Source organism: Rhipicephalus sanguineus, chromosome 7, assembly GCF_013339695.2.
Source record: "Rhipicephalus sanguineus isolate Rsan-2018 chromosome 7, BIME_Rsan_1.4, whole genome shotgun sequence".
NCBI lineage: Eukaryota > Metazoa > Arthropoda > Arachnida > Ixodida > Ixodidae > Rhipicephalus > Rhipicephalus sanguineus.
In genome coordinates, this window is record NC_051182.1 from 156,037,680 (window position 1) to 156,059,836 (window position 22,157).

The window sequence follows — 22,157 nt, forward strand, 5'->3', positions numbered from 1 at the left end:
GTAATGGGCTGGAAGCTTTAAACGACCCACTAGTTACGTAATTCATACTGTGTGACGCCCGGTAGTTATTTAACTGTCCCACCACGCTTTATAACATACGTTAACCGGAGAAACGGAGAGCGAGCGAGAGAAGCAATTAACTTTATTGAAAGCCTGAGGAAATGGATCATGGGAGCCTTATGGGGTTCCTTGGCAACCAATAAAAGTGCACTAGCCAGGAACCCACTACGCTATAAATCATCATAATTTTTGTGAAGTAGGGAACGAGCCACTATGCAATTTTTCGTCATTCTGCGGAGAACCCAGGTACTCGCTAAACACCTGTAAGGCATTATGTGCACTTTGTTGATGCTGTGGCTTCTGACGATGAAGAATTCTCGCAGACACCTTCGTAATAGGTTGGAAGCACTCAACAAACCACTCGTTGCGCAATTTGAATTGTGTGACGCCCGGTTACAGAATTCGCGTTTGTGTGACGCCTGGTTGTTATTTTACTCTTCTACCACACTACATTACACATGTTAATGTGGTTCCTTCCCGACATGAAGCCTGTATAGGGTATTTTTGCAACGCAGTTTCAAGCACCGGCATGGCCCCGAGGTAGAACACTGGGCTCCCCCGCGGAGGGCCTAGGTTCGAACCTCGTTCCATCCTGGAAATTTTTTCTTATTTCCTTCTTTTTCTTATTTCGTGCGATAGTGTTTACGGACACCGGCGGCGGCGGCGGCGGCGGACAACTACGGCGCCAAAAACGGCCGTTGAAATGATCTCATAACAGCTTTCGCTGTAAAAATTACACCATCTCCCGCTCAAGCGAACCATCTCAACGCTGCATCGCATCCACACATGGTTCCCTTTAGCGGGAGATGGTGCAATTTTCTGGATTACATGTCGCCTCATTGTATAGGATCGTGAAAAACCGACGAAGAATTTTTTGCTCTTTTTTTGCCGCTTATTGATGTCAATGACATCTCCCACAATACGTGTGTTACAAAAAGATATGTGTTAAAATGGCCCTATTTCTTTATTTCCTATTTAAATTATATTGGTTATGTGCCGTTTATTATCGTTTTTCGCTGTGTTCGCCGACGTACTTCGTTTTTATTGATATAATCGCAACCTACAATACTCTATTTGTTTCTTAGCGCTACCATAGCTATGAAACAATAATAGCTATTCCGTGATGACTAACGAAAAAGTGAGATAAATTGACAATATTTGATTGAACACGTCGGCGTGGCGAGGACGGTAAAATGTTCAGCCTACGAAAACAATTGCGTTTGATTACGGAACAGCCGGAAATGATAATGACAACGCTGGTATGGCGACTGCCGTGTGCTAACAATGATAAGAATGTAGTGATATGATAACAAAAGCAAGACGACAATGAAAAGAAGAAATATTGATAATTACAATGGAATCATGGGGGCAGCACCATCATAACGACCAAACTACAATGGCATGAGGAAGCGTCAAAGCAAATCTAGTGGTGATATAATGATGACATCCGAACAATATAATGCTAAATCTGTGAAACAAAAGTTATGTTGAAAAGAATAAAGATGACGGCGTTAATGTTAATGTGGGATGTGCCACATCATATGTCTGCACAATATATTCGCTCCTTGTTGCGCTATGTCCTGCACCGGCGAAATATGCCCGTCAGCCTGCATCGAGCACCAGAAAATGGCGAAAAGGACGAAAATGCACATCAATTTGATTGATTGTTTGCCTGAACCGGGAACACTATGATGCTAACTCTGACATGAAGGCAATAACAATTTGATGAAAGAAATAATGATGACGGCGTTATTGCTAATGCATGTCAGCGTGCATCGAGCACCAGGGCAGTAGGAAAAATAGGAAAGTGTTTATTTTAATAATATTTTGGCTAAACCCAATTCTGAACTGCTACGTAGATGCTGGTTTGTCATCGTTGCGTTCCGATTCAGGATTAACGCTCTCAAATCCACACCGCGAAGAGAGAGCGCCGTTGTCATACTTCCTACGGGTGCAGAATCAAAGCACTTACAGTTACTGTACACGCTCCCTTACACATTACACATTCCCAATAGTTGCCCACGTTGCCAGGATTGCCCACACATTCCCACGTTGCCAGGATTGTGGGCATTTGTACGCAAGGCCATCTCTCGGCGGCAGCAACGGCGTCCAGCCATAACCGAATGGGAAATAGGCAAAAGAAAATCATATATCTGCCGAAAAAACCTAGTTACCAAAAACGACTCCCGGCTATATGCAGCAGAGACACACTGAAACATTTTTGCAAAATTTGAGTATCGCACTACAAACCGCGTTGCTTCACGAGACAACTGAACACCGCCTACTGTAAACACATGGGGCCCCATTGTAAAATAATAAACAATCTGGGAAGCCACGAGGTTTGTAGCGCCGCACTGTAATCTTAGCAGAATGTTCAAAGGAGAATCTGCTTTATATAACCGGGAGTCGTTTATGGCAACAATTTTTTTGTCAGTTATGGTTTTTTTTTATTTACTTCCTATTCAGTTACGACAGGCCACCGCTGTCGCCGACGAGAGATGGCGCTGCGTGTACCTGTCCCCAGATCCCGGTCATGGGGTGAGAAGAGAAAAAAATTACACCGTCTTTCACTAAAGGGAACCATGTGGGGATGCGAAGCAGCACGTAGGTCGACTTAAATTTCCGTTCAACACGGGAACCTTGCCCAATCTTAACGCATCCTCGCAAGTGCAGCACACCATGAATTCACTGTAGTTGCTGTTGCTGTTACTCGTCCCGAACTGCTGTTGGAGCACGCCACGCGGGTTCATCTAGCGTCTGCACAATCTTGTTCCTCGCCGCCATCATATGATCGCCGATAGAGTGTAAGGGAGAGAGGCCACAGCGTCTTACCCAGCGCCTTACACAGGCCCGAACACGCTAGAGCGTGCCAGCACACACGGTTTTGTCTGCGTTACGCCAAGCTAGGACAGCATACGGCAGCCCGGACCCCTAAAGGGCTCTGCACGTATCATCATCAAGGCGGTCCAAGAACAAGGGGAAACAGACTACTCCTTGGCGCGAGCGCACGCTCAGATGGCTATACTAGGTGGGACGGTCGCCAATGGAACTACGGACCCAGCCCAGCGCAGAAGCTGCTTCGCATCTAATAAGCTTTCTAAGAAAGGGGAGGGGGATGTGGGAGCTAGGGTTAAGCCAATGGGTCTAGTTCGGCGTCCGGTAACTTCAGCAGTACCTGGGCGCATTGATACCAGCGTTCCTTTGAGCAAACGAACGAAGGAACGAACGAACGCTGACATCGAGGCGCCCTAGCAGCGGTGAGCTTTTCGCTTCACCTATTAACGCGATAGCGTTAAAAGCTCGTTTCGCAGAAATTCCGTCGTCAGCGTCGGTGACGGCGTCGTTTGTGAGTGAAAAATCGTCTGTGACCGAAAAATTGAGAAAGATGCAAACAAAATAAAAATCTTCGATCCCATTGAGGATCGAACCCGGGCCGTTTGCGTGGCAAGCAGGTGTCCTACCACAAAGCCACGATGTTTTTTTTTTTTTCCTTTATTGCCTCACAAAGAATTTTCATACACTAATCGTAAACCAGGGAAAAGTACAGTGATACACCATCAGCTGTTAGCTGACTACTAGCAACCGCTTCGGAAAAAACACTACATAAATGTCATGTAGTGGAAGGAGTCGTCTTAACGCATTCTGTTCGGAAGGTGTTACGACGACAATGAGCCCATTATGCGATTTGTAGGCGCATTAGCGAGGCCATCAAACTACGTTTTTTGCGCGACGCCATGCTTCGGAAAAAGACAGGATAGTGCACCCATCACCACTAAGAACACACACAAACTTGAAGACAGCTCCAAAAATGGAAAACTATGTCCATCTAGCATAAAACATATCTGTGAGGCATTGTGTGAGGCCATCTGTGAGGCATTGTGAGAAACATGCCTCGAGTCAGGCACAGGGAAGTGCTTTAGATAGAAAACCTGTACCGTTACTACAGATACATTGCACGCGTGTGTGTGTGTGTGTCTGTGAGCGTGTGTATGTGTGTGTGTGTGTGTGTGCAACAACAAGCGTTAATGAGTATGCGCTTAGTGGTTAAAGTGCACGCTAGGGCCCAGATTTCGCTATCGCGTTCAACTCTTAAAGGCGAAGCTTAAGCGTCCCCCAATTTTTGATGAGAGTGTTACTTCACAGGCTGGGATGATTTCATGTCGTCTCCATAGATGGCACAATAGGCCTGCAATATATTTTCTCGAGTTGCTCCCGGAACGGCAAGGAGATACGCTCAAAACACAATGCGAGTATTGTCTTGAGCTGCAGCTGCTTCGCCAGAATTGAATGCTCGAGCTTGTCCGCAGCGGCAGTGTCGAGTTAAGCAACACATAGAATTTTCAAAGCTTAAAGCAAAATAGGGAAAGTAATAGTTAAAATTTTTACTGACATTAGGTATCACTCTAGAATTGATGGCGTCCCAATAGCAATGTCACCGGTAGATAACTTCGTTGAAACAGTACATTAAGGCTACACTTCTTCTTCAGATTAACTTAACTGAAGAATTTTCTGAGCAACAAAACTCCATTCTCTTAAAAATACTATCTTTTTTTTAGAAATTGTCAATCCGACAATTAATGCCTCACTGTGTAGTATATTTCATCTTGCGGTATTTTTATTTTAAGAGCGAATCCTTGGTTTGCTCTATCTAGTAAATCTACTACTACTCCACTTGACGTTTCAAACAGACATGCAAGTTAATTTGAACGAAGCGACGACCTACGTAGTACATGTAGATGAAACCAGATAAAATAAAGCCTGATATTGTCATCTTATTCAACTACAGCAGTTGTCTGTTTCAGATTTGACATTAGGGTGAACTTGCGGCTTCAAGTATTAGTACATGGTCGAGTGTGTTATCTTCGAGCGCTTTGTATGAAATACCGACCACTCCGTGTTGGACACCACATTGAGAAAGAGACCCTCGGAGTGATTCCGCGAGGACATGCACATCTACACAATCATTTGATTCACGAGTTTTCTGGGCAGCACTGTACCATCTTAAAAGTGCTCCTAATCTGTGGCAAACCAATGCAAGCTCCCACGAGCCCTGACACCGCCTTGTTATACAGTGCTTTCCTGCCGTTCAAAAATCTTACCAACCTCATGCGCTCATTTGAGCAGTATCGCAAGGTTAGCAACGTAAATATTCAAGAGAACGACGAAGTGTGGCGCCACCATTCAAAAAAGAAACCAAGCGTCCACACGCGAGGTATTCTTGGTTTCATGCTGCGCACGAGCAAATGACCCATCGCTTTTCGCCAATCCACAGCTTTGCGAGGATTTGTTTTCGTTTTTCAACGTCAAAAATATGACGCAGGCTCAGTTCAGCCGATATTAGTGTGACTTTTGTACGCTCGAAGGACACGTATTTTGTTGTAATTACAATGAGGTCTACAAACGCGAGGGTAACAGCACTAGTCAGAAGCTCACTGCTGCTTTCCGGCTTCGAAGAAATTCCGCATTGTGGAGCCAGTGCACTTGAAAAAAAAAATGGGGAGTGGCGAAGCATGTAGGGCAGGGTGTTTCAGCTCTACTAGCGTGAAACCTGCGGATGGTCTAAGCATGCAGTGTGCGCCGCTGTTTCCCACAGCAAAATCACTACCAATGGGCAATGAGAGACAGAAGAAAGATTAGACACAGAGACCCGCAGTCCTCTTTCAGGTAACGTGAATGCTGCGAATCTTTATTGTTCAACTGCGCACAAGAGTATCTGCCACCGGCCCTACAATGCAGGTCAAGATCCAGTGCCTATATATACGCGGTGGCCGGTGAACGGTTGTGCAGCGCGAGCAGTAGTTTTTTTTTTTTTTTTCAGTACACAAACTCGCTAACAGACGGGTGAGGGCGCGTTCTTTGTGAGCTGGTAATTCAGCTTTCATCGCAGAAAGAGCGTTTATATAGTCAACGCGCGCCGTTCGCCACACGGCGAGCGCTGAGGCGGTGGCGCCCTCTCTTGTACTCAACCAAATGGACCGTAACGACAGCACACGACGATGCACGCCGACATGCCGAGACACTAAGGCGTTTCGCTCTAAAACGCGAATAGGTTACCGTCGAAAAATAGTGCGTAGAGATACACGTACTTAATTTTTTTGCACAAAACACGAACAAGGGCTTCAAGAAAACTGATCTACCACTACTAGGCCTAAACATTCACGGAAGCACGACAATCACTCGAGACAGAACTCAAAAACACCAGCTGAAACACGCACAGAGAGCTTTATTCTGGAATACATAACCCCTCGTTGTATATAGGAGCACGAAAAACCGACGAAGGATTTTTAGCCCCTTTACCGTTTATTGTGTTCACGTTGGCGGTAGTAAATGACGCAAGATCGAAAACACAATGGAGCTCCGTAGGCGACTGTATACGCTCTGCATAATACCCACTGTGCCACGCATGCTCTCCTGATATGCGGAGCATCACAATTTACGCGGAGTTGTTCATAGGAGACCGACCGACTAAGAATAGGACCACTTCACATTTCCATTTATACAATGAGGGTTAATATGCACGCAAAGAGGGCTATATCAAATATAAAGCCAGCAAGAAGGAAGAATGGAAAGAGTATTCTGTATATATTCATTCTATATCGTTATAGCGAACACAACAGCGAATTTGTGCTTTAGGATCCCTGGAATATTCTAGCTATGGGGAAATATCTGGGTTCCCACTTTCTGGTTGGTTTGACCGCGATAATCATAATCACGTCGGCGATAAAAGATCTATGTTCTTCATGCACACACGCTTCTCCGCTTCCCCGTCATACATTGAGGTCGAACTCTTCAGGTCGAACAAATACCGGACAAGTCACATCAGGATCTCATAATTCGCACATTCCTCAACAACCCAATCAACAGCAACAGCAGCACCACCATTCGCATCCCCATACGCACCCCAACCATGGCCAACACCAAGACAACCATCCACAACTCGGACAAATTCGTCAACGTCGAAATGCAGAACCAGGTATGCAATACGTCTCCTTTAGGTGCGATGCGCCTTATGTGCTCGTGCTGTCGGCGTTTCCTGTCATTGTATCGCGTAACGGTGTCTCCTGTCGTCTGCTGTCACGGTAAAGCAATTGGCAAATAAGACGGCGCGTTCACTCAGGAAAAGCTCGCGAGAACGCACGCTCGCCCGCGAAAGACAACGCCACGGCGACTTCTCCGAGTGACAAATAAGACGCCGCGTTGGCTCAGGAGAGAGAGAGAAAGAAAAACTTTTATTAGAAGTATTGAGAACTGTCGGGTGGGGCCCTCAGTCCAGAGCTCCAACAGCCGCTGCCGCGTCTCGTGCCCGACGGACCAACGCCCGCTGGCCACTCGGGCTTCCGTCACGCAGCATGGCCTCCCAGTCTTGCAAGGTTGGAATAGGAGAGGAGATGGGAGAGCGCCTGGCTGGTGGACGCTGACATTCCAGCGTTACGTGAAATAACGTCGGTACCGCACCGCAGCCAGGGCATTTAAAGCACTGTTTTAAAGACGATAGTCTTTCTTGGGGAACTTAAACGCAGAAATTTTGGCCTGTCTTTCTGTTTTCTGTTTGTCGGCACGTCACCCGATTCAACCAACCGGCCAAAGTTGAACCACTTGCTTACCGCCCACCCATCTTGAACTGGTACGGCTGTTCATACTTGCGAACGTTGTCGGACAAAAAGTAAATATTACGCATATAGGAGGCGTAACATCATTAGGTAAGTATTAGGCGGTGTGTTCCTTTAATAGAAAATACATAGATACACAATTTTAAAGACCTTGATGGTATGCGTTTAACGTTGAGACAGTAACGCGTTTATTAAAAGATTACCACAGCTGAAGCGATCAGCGGTCCAAGCCGAGCAAGCGCGAGCGCCAACAACAACCGTCTTCGTCTTCTTCTTTCGCAGGCGTTCTTGTCTGCGCCCTACCATGTTACAAATCACTCCCCCGCGGAAACGGAGCCATCCTGGCGACCTAAGGAACAGGTACAACTGGTGGGTCATAATGCGGCTTCAGTCGATCGACGTGAACAGTCTCGCGGCCGCGACGACTGCGGTCCGTAGATGATAGAACAGGCTCAATCATATAGGTAACTGGAGATGCTTGACGTAGGACGCGGTAGGGGCCTTCGTACTTAGGCAGTAGCTTTGTGGAAAGGCCAGGAGCGGAGGAGGGAACGCGAAGCCACACCAACGTTCCAGGCGAATACGACTGAGGAGGGAGGCTTTCGTCGTGACGGTCCTTCTGGCCCTACTCGCCCTACAATCTTACAACCCTAGTTTCTTAAGGTGCGCTGAAAATGCGACTGCACTGAAACTTCTCTTCCTCCGTGCCCTCTGCACAAGCTCATGTTGTGTTTCGGTTTCGGTTAAGTATTGCATTGTACGAATGACAGGGGGCGCCGCTCTGGCATTCCTGTTTTACCCAGGCGACGTGTAAGTAAGAGAGTTTGTGGAGAGTACTCGTTGAGTGCAGACGTTTCTTCTCCTTCGGCGCATCACGCCAAACAGCGTGTTCGGGCTGGCCGGCGTCCCCACCGGTCGCGTTGGTCACCGCCGGTCTTCGCCTGCCGCTGCGCCGGGACTACCAGCCCGCAACACAGCACTCATGTTTCCCGACGTATTGCCATATGGCGTCCATATCTCACACAGCGCCTCTTCTATCGTCTTTAGACGACATTTGCAGCGAAGCACGCAGATACGCGGCCAATTTTTTGCTATGGGTGCTGTCCTCTCAGAAGCCTTTTTGCTTTAAGATATGAACCGTTACCAACTAGCCCAAATGGCTGTTTTGCTACAGCAATACCAATGAGAGGACGCGGTCCTCTCATTGCTATTGGCGTGTCCCTGTTGACGTGACCCTTACTGCGCATGCGCAAGCCCTCTCCACACACCTCTTCCCCACTCCCCCTCTCCACTCCCCTCTCCACTTCTCCACTCCCCTCTCCCCTGCCTTCTCCACTTCCCCTCTCTCATCTCCCATCCCCTTTCCACTTCCCTTCCTTTCTCCACTCCCCCTCTGAAACGCGGGCTCGACATGCCGAAACGCTACTTCGCATCGCCTCATGATCCCCTTTAGCGGGAGATGGTGTGATTTTTTAATTACTCATACCACTGTCTTACAAGCACGTTTGTTCAAACTATCGTTCCGCAATTATGCGTGCTTGTCGGTGACGACTATCACAAAATCTTTTCTGCTTTTCTGCTTTCTTAGTTTACGTACAGTGCAATTCCTATAGCAGGGAACCTGAATTTGCCTTTATTTATCAACCAATATGCCGCAACGCCTTTAGTGTGTTAAAGAAATCGAACACACTACGCCTTGCGAAGCACGTTTAGATTTGCAGCCCATAGTGCTTCAGGTTGTCTGAATGGCAAACGCGAAATTGATATTTTCGACAGCAGCTCATGGGGCTCCTTCATTGCGACAAAAACTTGCGCCAATTCCACCTGGTGCAAAATCTGCAAAAACAGTAGAACGGCGGTTCTCATGTGTTTCCCTTGTGATTTTCCATGATTTTCTGTGATGTTTCGCGAGTTTGTGTGCGTGTCTATAATTTTGTTATTTTTACAGTAGAGATGCACGGGAAACGACCTGTGGCAGCCTATGTCATACCTGCCCTTGCTACAGTGACGTTAGGCCCTATACACGCTCGAGCCATCCTTACCAGCTTCACTGTGTGGCAATCTCTTCTTCCGATGATGATAATGATGGTGATGTGGGCAACCCTTTAAATCGGCTGGGCGTGTAAACCACGCCCTAGCTAACAGGACGCCCTGCTGCCTACCATATACAGTAAAATAAAAGGTAGGGACAACTAAAAGAGTAGAAAGGAAAAAGGGCACTTGGCGTAACCGAGCCAGTTACGCCATATATGGGTGTATGTGGGAACCGGAGCGTAACATGCGAGACGTACACTCAGCAGCAGGACTGAAAGTTGGGCTAGTTGGTGATACATAATGGGCAAAAAACAGCGCGCAGACCTTTTCTAACAACCACCCTTGTTGGGCGTATAACCCCAGGTCTGTCAAACCACTCCTTAATTATAAGTCGGGGCACTCTAAAATAGTAAAGAAGGGCATCGCTACGTCAAGCCTCGGCGCCGCGATTAGGAAGTCGTGTAGTCACCAGGGGGAAAAAAGCTTTTCTGATCAGGTGGGTCGCCTTCAGGCAGCCGGGTTCCCGACTCCTGTAATCACTTCCGTCTGCGAAGGACTAGTGCGTCAGATTAAGAAGGGACAAAAAAAATGTAGAAAAAGAGCGGCCATAAAATGTGCCACTATGCCCTACAAGCACAAAATGGCACATGGGTTAAAAAATGTGGCGTCGCGTTACGATGTTCAAGTACTATTTTCAGCCAAAAATAAGTTAGGAAAATTGTGCCCGATGGTGAACAAAAAGCGTGATAAAAGAAGGTCTAGCGAAATTAAATGCGGTGTGAAGCACAGGGACGCAGCAATGCCTTGTGCACAAGGGGTAGTGTACAAAATACCCTTAACCTGTAAAAAAAATCACAGCATATCCACGGGGTGAATGATGATGAGTGGGGCGAAGCTACGGAGGGAATCATCTGTAAACCGTGAAACTCTTCCGTGAAATGCGCCCAGTACATAATATAAAGAGTGTGAAACATCGTGTATATATTAAACATCAAACTTTTATTGTACTGTTGGTTTACGTGGTCCCTTCATTATCACTTGTGATCGGTGAAAGGCAAGGAAGAAGTCCGCTCCCGAGCGAAAGAGCGCCAAGAGCGACCGCATTCCCCGCACGCCCTGTGCGAATTAAAGGCAAGGCTAGAGGGAAGACAGGACGCGCGTTCCACGACGCGAGGTCGGTAGCATGCCCAACGAAAGCCAACGGAACGCGATCGTGCAAGTGCTCCGGCTTCGCATCGCCTCATGGTTCCATTTAGCGTCCCAAAACCAAACATATTGCTCAAGGTGTGCCTTGCGTTTTTCGTAGAAATAATTTCTTTATCATGTACATTAAGACGAAAAGTTGAAAGCTCACTAGAGTGTATCGCCCGCAAAGTATGCCTTTTAGTGTGATTTAACTCTCGTACGGCAGGGTCCTCGCGCCGTTGCCGGTCCACCTCGCCCGTTGACGATCGGGCGAGGTGGCTACATGCAACTACTACTACTACACTTTAAGAAAAACATCTGGCGTTCTTTCGTTCTGCTTTTACAAAACATCTGGCGTCTTTCGTTGGTTTATTTCATCAATCAACGGCGTTTTGAACAAAATTTTTATTGTTTAATCACGCACAGGAGAAATCTCACCAGGCAATACCTTGGAGGTAAACAATGGCTGCTAATGGCAATGAGAGACAGAAGAAGTCGGCTTTTAGCTAACACTTACACTTCTACTTCTACTAACGTTTCCTACTGGAACATGCCAATGGCTGCTAATGGGGAATGAGAGACAGAAGAATTCGGCTTTTAGTTAACGCGCACGCTGCGAATTTTTTATTGTTCAACAACGCACAGGAGAAATCTCCCACCGACACCACCTTGGAGGTCAAAGCGTAAGACTTGTTACTCACTACTACGACCACGACGACTACGAGGGACGAACGGGTGCCGCCTTAAGGAGCTTCGCCCCTAAAAGTGTACATCGGGCAAACGGGGCGCTGCCTCTATGTACGGCTAAAAGAACATTCCGCAACCTTCAAGACATGCACGTATGCCAACCTGCCTTCGCACTGCAACAAGTGTGGGTGCAAGCCATTGTTCAGTGACACGACTGTGCTCTTTAGGCACGGTGATCAAACGACACGGGAACTTGTGGAAGCTTTCTACATTAAAAAAGGAGAGTTCTGCGTCAGCCAAACATCGGTTTCTTTACACGAAAAAGAAGTAAACTTAATCAGTTGAATGTTCGTTTGATCTTTGGTCGCTCCTGCGCAGTCTCATCACGATGTTAAAAAGTAGTTTTCTTTTCGTTTTTTCCTTGTTAAGGTACCTTGCCAGCTCCTCTGCGCATGTTCTTGATGCTTATCATTTGTGTATAAATAATTTGCATATGCCTAATAAACCACAGTTGAGAGTCAGCGCTTGTTCTGTGTTTCCCTTTCTTCGTCCCGTCCGTCTGCGCGCTGTTTTTTGCCCATTACGTACACTCACTCATCTTTAGGCGAGTGCGAATAGTGAATTTAGAACCGAATTGTATGCGAATATAAATAGCGATAACACCGAATGAATTCGAATACAAATCGAATATTGTTCGAATTGTTTTTGAATAATAAGGCAACCATTTTCAAAGCAGCTCAAGACTGGTAAGTTAACAATTTTTCTTGAAAGTTTATTGATGACATCCGAACAATATAATGCTAAATCTCGCATAAAGAAAATAAATTATGATGGAAAGAATAAAGTTGACGGCGTTATTGTTAATTTCGGATGTTCCACATCATACGTCTACGCAAAATATTGGCTGCTTGTTGCGCAATGTCCCGCACAGGTGAATCATGCCTCTCAGCCTGCATCAATGGACCAGAACATGGCGAAAAAGAGGAAAATACACTTCTATTTGATTGATTATTTCCCTGAACCGGGCACTAGATGACTTTTGGAACTCTAACATGAAAGCAATGAAATTATGATGAAAGTAATATAATGATGACGGCGTTAATGTTAATACCTGTCAGCGTGCATCGAGCACCAGGGCAGGAGAAAAAATATGAAACTTTTTTTCTTAATAATACTTTGGCTAAACCCAGTCCTGAACTCCTACAATAGATGAGATCCGTGCTATTTTCATGTGCTGGCTCAGAGAAAGTTCGTTCTGGTGTAGATGCTGGTTTTCCTTCATCGCTTTCCCATTCAGAATTAACGCTCTTAAATCTAAACCGCGAAGATAGAGCGCCGTTGTCACACTTAGCCGACCCTCTCCTACCGACGCAAAGACAACGCACTTACAATTAATGTGCACGCTCTCTTTATTAACTAGGGGGAGAAGAAACTAAGCTTTCTTAGAAACGGGAGGGGGAGCTGAGGTTAAGCCAATGTGGCTAGGTCGGCGTCCAATAACTCCAGCAGCAGTTAGGGTGCCTTGATGCCAGCATTCCTCCAAACAAACGAACGCTGACATCGATGCGCCCTAGCAGCGGTTAAAGTAGCAACGGTGAGCTCTTCGCTTCAGGTATTGTTGAAAGTTTTGCCTCACAGGCTGGGATGATTTTATGTCGTCTCCACAGATGGCACAATAGGCCCGCAATGTATTTTCTCGAGATGCTTCTGGAACGGCAAGGAGATCTGCTCAAAACGCAATGCGAGTATTGTCTTGAGCTGCAGCTGTTTCGCCAGAATTGAATGATCCAGCTTTCTCCGCAGCGACAGCGTCGCGTTAAGCAACACAAAAATTTCAAAAGTTAAATCGAAATAGCAAAAATAATAGTTGAAATTTTAGTAACAATAAGTGTCGCTTCAAGATTGATGGCGTTCCAATAGCAACCGGCAGATAAGTGCGTAGATAACTTCTTCAGACAAACTTAAATGAGGAATTTTCTGAGTAACAAAAGTACCTTCTCTCAAAATATTATTTTTTTTAGAAATTGTCAATCATAAAATTAATAGCACAGCGTGCAGTATATATAATTCATCTTGCGGCGCTCTTATTTCCAGAGCGAATCCTTGGTTTGCTCTATCTAGTAATACTACTACTACGCCACTTCACACTTCAAACAGACAAGCAAGTTAATTTGTAGGGAGCGACGATCTACGTATTTCATGTAGATTAAACCAGATAATGTAAAGCCTGATATTCTCATCGTACTGAAATGCACCGATTGTCTGTTTTTTTTTAGACTTGACGTAAGGGCGAGCTTGCGACTTCCATGATTAGTATATGGTTGGTGTCTAATTTTCGAGTTCTATGTATGGAATACCCAGCACTCTGCGTTGGACACCGCACACAGAGAAAGAGATCCCTTGAGCTATCACCGTGAAGACATGCGCATCGACACGGTCACTCGATTCGCCAGTTTTCTGGGCAGCCCCGCGCCATCTGAAGAGTGTTCCTAGTCGGTGGACACTGAATGCAAGCTCCGGCGAGCCCTGACACCGCCTTGTTATCCACTGCTTCCCTGCCGTACAGAAATCTTACCACTCTCACACGCTGATTTTAGCAGACTCTCAAGATTAACAAAGAAAATATTCAAGAGAACGACGAAGCGTGACCATTCAAAAAAGAAACCAAGCGTCCACAAGAAAGGTATTCTTGGTTTAATGCTGCGCACAAGTACACCAAACATCACTTTTCGCCAATCCGCAATTTGGCAACCAATTTGCTCTTGTTTCTCAACCTGAAAAAATTACTCAGGCTCAGTTCTGCGGATGTTAGTGTGACTTTGTAGCCTCGAAGGCCGCGTATTTTGTTGCGAATACAATCTGGTCTCTAGATGTGAGCGAAACAGCACTAGTCGGAAACTCCCTGCTGCTTTTCGGGTTCGAGGAAATTCTACATTGTGGACCGCGAATTGGCTACTGTCGAAAAATAATGCATAGCCATACACGTATTTAATTTTGTGGCCGCAAACACGAATAAGTGTGTGCGTGTGAAGAAAACCGCTGTACCACTACTGGGCCTAGAAATTCACGGAATCACGACAATCACTGAAGACAATTCGAAAATACCACCTGAAACACCCACTGATATCTTTTTTCTGGAATACATATCACCTCATTGTATAGGAGCGCGAAAAACGGACGAAGGATCTTTAGCCTTTTTACTGTTTATTGTGTTGCCGTTGGCGGTAGCAAATGACACAATATCAAGATCAAGATGGAGCGTCCTAGGCGATTGTATGCTCCGCCGAACACCCGCAGTGCCGAGCATGCTCTCATGATATTCTGAGCATCACAGCGCTTACGCGGAGTTGTTCATAGAAGACGGATTGGCTAAGACTAGAACCATTTCCATTTTCATTTATGCAAAGAGGGTTAAGGTGCACGCAGAGAGGGCTACCGCAAATAGAAAGTCAGCAAGATGGAAGAATGAAAACAGTATTCTGTATATATTCTTTCGATATTGCTATAGCAGCCACCATAGCGAATTTGTGCTTCGGAATCTCTGGCATATTCTAGCTATGAGGAAATATCTGGGTTCCCACTTTCTGGTTGGTTTGACCACGATAATCATATTAACGTCGGCGATAAATGATCTATGCTCTCTACGCACACACGCTTCTCCGCTTCCCCGTCATACATTGACGTCGAGCTCTTCAGGCCTATCAAATACCGGAAGACAAGTTACACCAGGATCTCATCATTCGCACTCTCCCCAACAACGCCATCAACACCAACAGCAGCTCCACCAGCCACCGCACAACCATGTTCATCATTCCCAAAACAACCACCCACAATACGGACGACTTCGTCAGCGCCGAAATGCAGAACCAGGTATGCAATACATCTTTTTTTTTTAATTATTCATAACACTGCCTTAAAAGCACATATTTTCAGACTATCATTCCGAGCTTAGGCGTGCTTGTTACGTGACGACTATCACAGAAAGCTTTCTGCCTTTCTGGTTTGTTAGTTCCCCTACATTGCGATTCGTAGGACAGGGAACGTGGATTTGCGTCTGTTTATCGATAAATAGCCCACTACACATCATCATCATCATCACCACCAGCCTGTCTACGCCCACTGCAGGGCAAAGGCCTCTCCCATGTTCCGCCAATCAACCCGGTCCTGTGCTTTCTGCTGCCACGTTATACCTACAAACTTCTTCATCTCATCTACCCACCTAATTTTCTGTCTCCCCCTCACGCGTTTGCCATCTCTTGGAATCCAGTCAGTTACCCTTAATGACCACCGGTTATCCTGCCGATGTGCTACGTGCCCGGCCCATATCCATTTCTTTTCTTCTTCTTGATTTCAACTATGATATCCTTAACCCCTGTTTGTTCCATGACCCACTCTGCTCTCTTCCTGTCTCTTAAGGTTACACCTATCATTTTCCTTTCCATCGCTCGCTGCGTCGTCCTCAATTTAAATTGAACCCTCTTTGTAAGTCTCCAGGTTTCTGCTCCGTAGGTAAGTACCGGTAAGATGCAGCTGTTATATACCTTCCTCTTGATGGATAGTGGTAGACAACCATTCATGATTTGATAATGTTTGCCGAATGAGCCCCATCCCATCCTTATTCTTCTAGTTATTTCACTCTCATGGTTCGGCTCCGCGGTTACTACCTGTCCTAAGTAGACGTACTGCTTTACAACTTCCAGTGTCTCGCCCCCTATCGCAAGGCGCTGTTCTCTGCCAAGATTGTTCCACATTACTTTAGTTTTATGCATATTAATTTTCAGACGTACTCTTCTATGCAGTGTGTTAAACAAATCACACATACTGCGCCTTACAAAACATTTTTAACTTTTCAGCTCATAATGCTTCAGGCTCTTTGAATGGCGAAAGCAAAATTTATACTTTTGATAACAGCTCATAGATCATATGGTCCGGAAAAAGCTTACCCCAGTTTCACCCAGTGTGAAACCTTCAGAAACAGTAGAACTGTGGTTCTCCTGTGTTTCCCTTGTGATTTCATGTGATTTTCTGTGATATTTTGAGATTTTGTGTGCGTGTATGTAGTCATGTTATTTGTAGAGTGGATATGCACCGAAAACGACGTGTGGAATCCTTTGTCACACCCGCCTCTGCTACAGTGACGTTAGGCTCTATACACGCTCGAGCCGCCCTTCTCCGCTTCACTGAGCGGCTACCTCTTCTTTAGCGACGGAGGCAGTTACGCCATCTATGGGTGTGTCTAGAAAGCGGAGCGTAATACGCGAGACGGACACCCACTCATGTTTAGGCGTTATGGCTTGATCAGCGCCGATCGCAACCATGGCGGCAATCGGCGCTGACTAACACTCCTAGGTTTAAATGCACACATATACCCTATAAAGTGGACGAGAGGATGGCCGCCGCCGTAGCTCAGTGGTAGAGCATCGGACGCGTTATTCGAAGGTCGCAGGTTCGGTCCCCGCCGGCGGCAAGTTATCTTTTCGTCCACTTTACTTTCTTCACAATTATATTCCACTTATTACAAATAACATCTCCTATACTTTCCTTGGCATTATTGTCTGTTAGTTCGCGCTACTATTGTGTCTAACAAAGAAAAACGAGCCCTTAAAAGCCATCTTCTTTCCTTCATTACATCAATATGTAATGTGTTACGTATTTTCTTGTTCTGTTGCATCTAGCATCGGCACCGATAATGCTATGGTTGTTCGAATCTTATTTGCATGTAAGTCAATCTCATCGTGTGTAAGTCAAGCTTACATCCAAAAGATCTTTCAAAACGTTGATGTGTGAAAGCCGCGAGACGCAAAGCAGCCCCATTCTTGTATTCTTGAGACTTTGCAACGATGCACCACGAAGGCAAACTCCGATAACGACAGTATAGCTGCGTGAGAATTTGTGGGAAAGACACCGCATGCATTGTAGTACGCACCACGGCACAGCGGCTACCAAGTGTCATGGCATCCACGCAACTAAAAAGAAAGAAAACATCGGGAAAACAAAAGCTGGACAGGGCGTAGACGTTCGCGCGCTTGTTTTTGTCGAGAATGGCTCGAGTGCCATCCCGCAACTCTGCTCCACCAATAGGGACGCGTACACCTCATCGCCTGTGCTCACTGGAGCACTCTGGCAGAAGTATAAAAGATGTTCACTGTCGTTAGTTTTATTCAGGTGACTTAGTGGCAGCAATATCAGCTAGAGAACCAAAATTCAAATGGACGCTTGTTGTTTCGCACGGTGGTGTTTCTATAGTAGTATCTTGTATTTTAACATACACGATACATTATTGAATATATCGCAAATACAGGTACAGATACTCGTTTGCAGAGACGTATCGCGAGACAGATACAAGACACCCAAGGAGTATCTAAGATAGTATCTAAGATACATGTATCTTCGAAACTGCCCCGCACTGCCTATATATACGGGGTGGGCGGTGAACGGTTGTGCAGCGTGAGCAGTCGGTTTTTTCAATCAAGAAACTCGCTAACAGATGCTGCCTGCGTCCGCGTTGTCTCTCGCGGGCGAGGGCACGTTCTCGTTCCTTGCGAGCTGGTAGTTCAGCGTTCATCGCAGAAAGAGCGTTTCCATAATCAACTCGCGTTATTCGCTCTCTCTCGCCACACGGCGAGCGCTAAGGCGGTGGCGCCCTCTCTTGCGCTCAAGCAAATGGACCGTCACGACAGCAGACGACGATGCACGCCGACACAAACAAGAAAAGTTAGTTACCCCTCGCTGTTTTGACGTTTTATTCCTTGGAGCACTTTTCGTTGTTGCTGGCTATTCGAAAAGTATTCCGTATTTAGAATATGCACTATTCTATTCGAGTACCGAGTCGAATAAAACGCTATTCGATTCGTTATTCGATTATTTTTCTCTTGCGTCACCCTCCACGGGGTGCAAATAAAGAAGGTCGCCTCGCTTCGAGTATTCGGCTTGCACCTACACCGCGACGGATCAGGGGCCACCAGGCTTCCTCGACTTCAACACACGATTTTCCAACTCACACACCTCGTAAGGAGAGTCGCCAATCGACGCAGTGGTTTGAAGAAACAAGGTACCCTAAGAATCGTGCAAGCTCTTCTAACCAGCAGAATTACTTACGGAACTCCGTACCTCGCTCTCAAGACATCTGAAGTCGATAAGCTGAATGTGCTCATCCGCAAAGCTACGAAGCTCGCCATGGGGCTACCTCCGATGGTGTCGACCACCAGACTCCTCAGAATGGGGGTGCACAACACCTGGCAAGAGGTGGTAGAAGCACAACGGACCAGTCAACTCGAGAGACTGAGGCTCACGTCGACTGGCAGATCGGTCCTTGCGCGCCATACCTCCAAGACTCACTGAGCATCGTCCAAGTGCCGCGTAATATGCATCCCGAGTATCATCGGAAACGACGAAGCGCTCGAGTCGACATGATCCGAAGACGACACCAGCACGATTCAGACGCTCGTTACGTCGACGCGGCTAAATACCCGGGCAAAAACGCCTAGGCTTTAAGCGTAGTCAACGCAGGAGGAAAGGAGCTGGCATCTGCCACCGTCAGGGTGCGGAGCTCCGAGGCGGCGGAAGAAGCGACGATCGCCCTCGCCACAACGACAAGCACGGACGCGCTCGTAGTCTTCACAGACTCCCAATCTGCTGTCCGCAATTACACGCGAGGCCGAATCTCAATTGAGGCACTCAAAATTCTGAGTAAGAGCAGCACTCCGCTTCCTTACACCTGCGTAGTATGGGTGCCGGGGCACGAGGGGCTCGAGGGAAACGAAGCGGCTCACACCGCGGCCCACGGTCACGTCAACCGGGCCTCCCTCACCGCCTCGCCCTAACCGCGGATAGCCAGCGCTGCACAGAAGTGGAGACCATACCCCCGACGTATAACGCCATACTGCAACACCATCGCCTAGCTCGCAGGGTGTACCCGCCACCTCACCCCAAGCTGACTAAAGAAGAAACAACAGCATTCCGAAGACTACAAAGCAACACGTACACGCACGGTATCCTGCTACATCGCATCTACCCGACGCTTCATGCATACCACTGCCCGTTCTGCGACGTTCCCGACACACTGGCACACCTCATACTGAGTGCCCGTGGCGCCACCAAGATGTCGATAACAAGCCCGCAACGACCGCACGCAACAACCTCCTCGCCGAGACGTGGGAGGCCAAGATCTCCGCACGGGACCTAGAAGACCAACGAGGACTCGTCGCCAGGGCCCGGGAGGCGATCGCGGCCAGAGGATTCCTGGACTAAGGGACTCTCCCACCTAGGGTGACCCCAAGCTCAAGAGCTCGGGGGCACTGTTTTGGCAAATTAAAAGTTTATTTCATTCATTCATTCGTGTAATATTCGCACACCTCTACTCATCTGTAGTCGGACCAAGCCCTAGAAACGCTCCGCTGTTAAAAGCTACGACGCTCTGTTTGCGTACTACAGTGCCTTTCTGGCCCAAAATATATCAAAAAGACGTATCGAACGCTATAAAAACTCTCAGGGCGTATGGAAGATCGCCGTGTCGTAATATGGCGCAATATATTTGTTTTCCCAGAGAAATACATGCAACGCGATGTTGAAATATGATCTAAACTTGTAATATGTCATCGAATTATGTGTCTACATTTTTATTATTGTAGAGCGAATTGCTTGCATGGCAAAAGCCTGCGAATAGAGTAGAAAAAGGCACTGTTGGGCACCTGGCTATTCAATGCCACAAGTGACGTGCAAGTGGATGTTGCTGATTTGTTTTTGTTGGCCCAGTTTTTTACGCATATTCTTCTTTCCCGAATAAAACACCAATTTATGTACAGCAGATGCATATACCCGCGGTATTGCTGTCTACGCTGATCCCTCAGGAGTCAGTATATTTGATTTTAACGTAATAGCCCGTGTAAGCTTCGTAACGGAAATGCCAACAGGTTAAAGTCGCAGAAAGAAAAGTAATGGGCCGAAAGAGCGCCCAAACCGGAACTGATTTATTTCACAAAGGACTCAGTACATATAAGCACTACGGCATACATCCTGACAACCAGTACTCTTGCCGCACGTGCCGAAATACGTGCAGGAAATTCTATATTTTACTATCTCCTACATTTTCGTGGCCGGCGTTGTCATTTCTAAATTTGATAGTATCCCTAGACGACGGGCAAGTGTACTTTTTTTTGTACATGTATATTCTGGTGGCTATGTATAACGCGTGCGTCCAGAAATAAAATTAGTTGAGAGTATTGCGCTCGTTCTGTCTATTCTTTTTCTTTCATTTTAACCGTGAGCCAAATGTCTCGTAAAGCTATGCACTGACAAGCCAACACAATCAATACTCTCTAAAGCCCGTGCAAGCACCCTTGCGCAGCGCTTATGTAAAGTGCGGAAATCGCTCTTTACAATCACGAAGGCAATCCTGTTGCACGTTCACAGTGTGTTCATAGGGTCAAGTTGGTGCATCATAAAAAGACGATGATATAGTGCGACAGGCGCCGAGTAACGGAACAGAGGGCCTGGATGTGTTCCCTCACTCGTCCTGTGTTGCACCGTTTCATTCTTCTTAACGCAAATGCCAGGAGTATGAAGTGTTTCGTTGGCAGAATACTTCTTCTGTAACTGTGTCGTACTTCTGTAAAACTTTTCTACTAAAAAATTATGTTACCTTAACCAATTGTTGAGGCATGTTTTTCAATACCTCGCCGAAGAGTTAACGCGGACGACGTGTTTTACATGCAGTAGTAAGCATACCTCACCTGATCTTTAATTACGTCGAAGGGATTCTGGTTATTGTGAATATCATACCTTTCCACTGGTAATGAAGGAATGAATGAATGAACGAATGAATGTTTATGTCCAGCGAAATACAGGAACATGTTTAACGAGAACTAACATCCAACATATTTTGCTTCTGTTACAGATATCTGGAAGCCAATTCGCCAAAGGCAACGAAATGTTCCTAACGGCGCGCATGTCTAAGCAGCGTTACTTTAGTAACTCATATTTACAGAATGCAAGCTGCTGGGAACAAGGGAGTATATTTATCCGCGTTCCCTATTGCACCCGATTTAAATAGCATTTGGTTTTAGGGCTAAATACTTGACCAAGTGGAAGCCACGTGACCAATTTCCCATGGTTGCTTTCATAATGTACACTGCATAAGGATGTGAAGGCCGCCAGTTAACAGAAACTATAGTACAGTGGGCTTACTACTGCGGTAAAGTGCAGCATGAGAAATAAAATAATTACATCATATTCTATACCTTGGCTGAACGATTAATCGATTGGTTGGTTGAATAAATAATATTTTGTTCCTTCCTCTCAGTGTTGTTTGTTGTCAATTTAATGTAGCAAAGTGGCATAGTGGTGCACAATTACATTTAACCAAATAGTTTTAGATAGCTTTAAGAGATTTAGAGTTGGCTGACACACACCTAAACTTCGTGCACAAGCTGTTTCTATATTTTTGTTTTATTTTTTCATTCATGTGACTGCCATCGTACATAAGTAGTCCGTTTTTTGTTGTTGTTGTTGTCATAATGAAAAAGAAACAAGCACATTAGAGGAAGCTATATGCATGAACGTCAAGCTCTACGTTACAAAACT

The 22,157-nt window shown here is 46.2% G+C and overlaps 1 long non-coding RNA gene across 1 annotated transcript; it reads left to right on the forward strand.

Annotated features, from left to right (window-relative positions):
• The first annotated feature begins 14,880 nt into the window (after positions 1-14,880).
• Positions 14,881-21,870, forward strand: LOC119400980 (uncharacterized). The gene is made up of 2 exons (XR_005185336.1): positions 14,881-15,446; positions 21,472-21,870. It is a non-coding gene; the product is annotated as an uncharacterized LOC119400980 (long non-coding RNA).
• The last annotated feature ends 287 nt before the right edge of the window (positions 21,871-22,157 follow it).